The sequence below is a fragment of the Atractosteus spatula genome, chromosome 5, assembly GCF_055471065.1.
Source record: "Atractosteus spatula isolate fAtrSpa1 chromosome 5, fAtrSpa1.hap1, whole genome shotgun sequence".
Classification (NCBI taxonomy): Eukaryota; Metazoa; Chordata; class Actinopteri; order Semionotiformes; family Lepisosteidae; genus Atractosteus; species Atractosteus spatula.
In genome coordinates, this window is record NC_142710.1 from 14,625,194 (window position 1) to 14,630,271 (window position 5,078).

The window sequence follows — 5,078 nt, forward strand, 5'->3', positions numbered from 1 at the left end:
AGCAGATCTCCTCCCCTTCCCGAAGTGCAGTGCGGCTCCTCTGCTCTTAAAGGCACAGCAGACTTTTGAAGCTGATACTGGGGTTTATTTCATGAAACGGCAGAATGAGATCCTTGAATCAATTAACTACCAAATGGGTTAGATGGCTGAATGACCTTCTCTTCAGTTATGTTTCCTTTCTATACTGCTGGACTCTCGGCCTCTCTTAGGACGCATCAATATCCTGCATAAACCAGGAGCGCTTTCACAGGAGCTGAGACAGCAGCTCTTTGATTGGCACTAACTTTAAAGGACAACTTTAAAGGACTTTAACTTTAAAGGTTTAAATAAATGACTTGGATACATGAATAGCTACTTGTAAAAACTGAACACGGTCGGATTTTATCAGTGAAAAGAAAGCTTTAGAACGGGAGAAACATATTCAGTCCCTCCAGCTAGTTTGGCTGCTAGTAGCTTGCTAAGCCAGTTATCCCGTTGTTTCTCAAAGGCTTTTAGGTCAACTACGTGTTTACTTTATCACCCCTGTATCATGGATACATTTCCCACTGGCCCATACCAATCACGGGTCTCTAATAATCCCCATCTATTAATTAGCTTCATCACTCCGTCCCTCTCCTGACCGATAGCTGAGGTGTGGTGAGTGTACTGGCACACTTTTGCTGACATTGCATCCAGGTGGGGACTGCACATTGGTGGTGGGAGAGAATCCCCATTACCTCTGACGCGCTTTGAGAGGAGTGTCCAGAGATGCTGCTGCTGCTGCTGATGATGATGATTTTAATAATACTGTGGCCTGAACTCCATCCCCAGATACCTGTTCCACTGATATTCTTAAATTGCTAATCTGTAAGGCATGTATTTATAATATTTTCTGTTCAGTTCTCTAAAGTGATGTTGATGCTTCCAAGGTAAGAGTTTTTGTGTGTGTTCAACACCACAGACAGTCCTTTATTTTATCCTGTACCAGAGGTATCGGACAGTTTGGAGTTTTGGAGTTTTCTTCCAACACGAGTCATCAATTAATCAATCAGCCTTTTCTTATACACATATAGGATGTTATTTACCTCCAAGAAGAGTCTGATATCTTTGCCCCTGTATATTATAATACTGTGGCTGTATGTAATCCATTTTGAAATACATTTGGTTTACCTTCCATCTTAGTCAATATTTGTTTTAGTTTTCCAACTGGAATTGAGAATTGCTGTTGTTTTCAAAGCTCAGCGCATTGGTTTCTAATAATATTTTTATGTTTTTCCATAATTCTATGAGCTCAATATTTGAGTGCCGGGGAGCGTGTCTAGTAAACCAAGATAACTTGATACTTGATACTTTTTTCTCCTAGTTGCTGTGCTGTTTCCCTAATACTGGATCATTTCCCCAGTTTCTTCTGCTGGGGCTGTTATATTTGGTACTTTGAATTTCCTTTCCTAAAATGTCAGGTTAGCAGTCCCTGCTGCATTAGGATTAATTAGAATACGATATCCTAGATTATGAGACCTTAACTCGCTAAAACATCTAAATGTCTTGATTTCCTACATTGAAAATAATTATAGTGTCTTGTTGGGAGATACTCATTTCAAATTGTCTAATGTTTACAGAGGGAGGCATGGTGGTGAAGCGATTAGCATTGCTGCCTTGCAGCACTGGAGCCCTGGGGTGTTCTGGACTTGGAGTGTTATCTGTATGTAGTTTGTATGTTCTTTCCGTGTTTGCATGGGCTTTGTTCAGGTATGCCCTGCTTCCTCCCGCAATCCACATACATACTGGTAGGTTATTTGGCTTCTGGGAAGAAACAGCCCTTGTGTGAGCGTGTCTGTATCTGTGTTTGTGTTTGTGTGTGCCCTGAGAGGCTCTGACTTCCCTGTGACACTGAATTGGATGAAGTGGCTAGAAAATGAATGGATTTATGGATGTTTACAGATTAAAAATTCTGTATATATATATAGAAACATTGCTCATTGCTGTGGGCTAAATGAAACAGCAAGTGTTCTGAGTGACCAAAAGAAGGCTTAATGGCACTGTTTATGGCATTAGATGTGATCCTGATGGCTGTTTCTGTCTAGTTATGATGCCTGTTAATCACATTAAACAGTCCATAATATCACTATATACACCTAACACATTTGATCCTCAGTTTTACACTATGTATGAACTTAACTGTCCAAATCAAGCATTTTTTACAGATGTCTGGATTGATGTTTGATGATTAAACAATAATGTCAAAGTTTACCTTCCTGTTCATGGAGACATTAAATTTACTGGCATAGAAATTATGGTTTGTGTTTCCCCATCTTCTTCCAGACCGTTTGAGAGATATGTTTTAAACTTTAGCATAGCCCTTAAAATTATTAAAAGTCTTGTTAAATGCTCCTGTGCTGCTTTGGCTAAAATCCTCAGTAGAAATCATCAGTAGAGCCCCCAAAAGGAAGTTGCAATTTCACTCTCAGAAGCAGAACTGGAACTAGCCTTGCAAGAGAACAAGGAGAGACACCTAACCACTGTTAACAATGAATTCAAACATATCACTGCTGCCAGAGCAGCACTAATTGTATACAGCATTAGGCAGAGTATTTATGAAAATGTCGACCACCATTCTGTTGAAATGATTAGAGAAAACCATGAGGTTGTACTTTCTAATCCTGTGCAGATCGATGAGCACATACAGTATTTAGGCCATTCCATCCTCCAATTGTTTTTCTAAAGGCTTTATCCAGTACAGGGTCATGCGGGACATTGGAGCCCACCCCAGCAAGGAACAGGTGCAAGATCTACCACAGTTATCTCTTTTCTTATCAAGCAAAACATTCTTTAGCTTGATGCACTTCTGACCAGGCTAAGGTTTCTAAGGGGCTTCTCTACATGAACTTGAAGGTAGCAGGCCAGCCTGTGTTGAAAATGTTTCCAATATTACTCCACTACAGTAATTAGTGTCATTACAGGATCGGGGGTCCCCTAATACTCAATGAGATAATCTTCGTGTTGGAGACATTTTAATATTTTTACCTTTGCCAAAGCGGTGTGGGGCAGAATGGACAAAACTATTCAACTCCTGGGAGCGGGAGCGGTGCTCAGTTACCAGTACATCCTGCTGGTGCTGGCACCGACCACACTGGACAAGGGGACACAGTACTTGCTTTGACTACCTGTGTCCATAACAGAACAAGGACTGTGGAAGGCGAGGATCATCCAGCACAACACAGAGTGGGGAGCGAGGGAGCTGGAGGAGAGGATCCTGGCGGACCTCAGAGTAAGGATGAAGCGTGACATCGCCAAATAGGCCTTCTCAATGGTGAAGGAGTCCTGGAAGGGACTTTGGGCCCTGTACAGGGACTAAAGAGGAAATTCCTGTTCCCTGAGCTCCTGTTCCGCAGTTTCAGAGCTGGGACAGGGAAATGGCATGGACACAAGCAAGTGGTAGGGCTTGGAGGGACTCTTTCATTGTGCAAATCTGGCCCCATCATCCACTTACACTGATTGATAATGGACAATCACCTCTTTTAGGCAGTTTTTCTTTGGTGTTAGTTTAATAATTTGTTTGAATGTGTATGTATTGTGAAATGTGGTTTGTAGAATAAAGTTTATTTTGGTAGCAAAAAAATAGGAACCCAAATAGGCTTCATCAGTTAAAAAAAAAACACCCATTGGAATGCTCAAGCTACAGGTCACTGTTCTTGTTTGTCTCTAACATACTGTAAAACTGGCTGCAAAGATTTTTGTCAAGCAAACCGAATGATCAGACAGGTGATTTAAAAAGATGTTTTGTTTCTTAAAAAAGTCTGACGGTTTTTTGCATATCATAGACCAAGAATGGTATCAGCTGACCTGAATACGGATTAACTTCAATGCAGGAAAAGAGTTTGCTCTGTTAGGACAGAGCTGTCTTGGGGCTGTTCTAGATTACTCTACATCACTACATCACTAGATTACTCTACATCACAACATCTACAGTTTGGTGCTAGAATCACCATTATTGTTCATAATAGTGATATCATGAAATTATAGTTCATAACGGAAATGAACTTATTTTGAAATGTAATCAGGTCACTTGATGGAATCTTGATGGTCAAAGAAAGGAAAACCCACCCTCTTCCTGGACATTAAAAACAGAATTAGCATATTCCCATTGACATTTCACAGGGATTCCCTACAAAGCAAGACACTGAGTAAATAAGAAATATTACTTACTGTATCCCAAAACTGAGTCGTTGGATCAAAAGTTGTAATCAAACATTATTGAACCTAATACAGTACATTTGCAAGAGCATTTACAAATGTTTTTTTTTTCTTATAAAAGATACTTTATTCCGAAAAAAAACATCTGAAAAGGAAACATCTCACACATATTAACACTCCACGTAATAAAAACAACGGCGGAACGGCGGTGATTGTCAGTTATCAATCATTGCAAGTGTGGGCGGATTTGCGCTATTATGAGAGTCCCTCCAAACCCTACCGTTTGCTGTTGTCCATTAATCCCTGTACAGGGTCCAAAGTCCTTTCCAGCACTCTCTCGCCGTGGGGAAACCCCATTTGGCAATGTCGCGCTTCATCCTCCTCCTGAGGTCCACCAGGATCCTCTCCTCCAGCTCCCTCGCTCCCCACTTGATGTTGTGCCGGATGAGATTGTTCCTCGCGTCCCACAGGCCTTTCTTTGTGAGGGACAGCAGCAGCCACATCAGGAACTGCGTCCCCTTGTCTAATCCGGTAGGTGCCAGCCCCAGCAGAATGTACTGGTAACTGAGCACCGCACCCGTCTCCAGGAGTTGCATGGTGTTGTCCATTCTGCCCCACACCGCCTTGGCGAAGGGGCAGCTCCAGAATAGTGCTCCTGAGTCTCCTCGACGAAACACGTGTCCCGGGGGCAATGCGGATTCCTGGAGATCGAGTGTCTGTAGAGGACCTCTCTGGTGGCCAGTCTCTTGTGTATGGCCATCCAGTTGAGGTCCTTTAGTTGATTGTCCAGTTCTTTCGGCTGCGTTCTTTCCCAGACTTGTCTGGGAACTTGCAGCCTTTCGTTGGCGACCAGATGCCCCCTCACCTCTTTGTACAGAGCTCTGTGGTTGGTGCAGAGCTCCAGC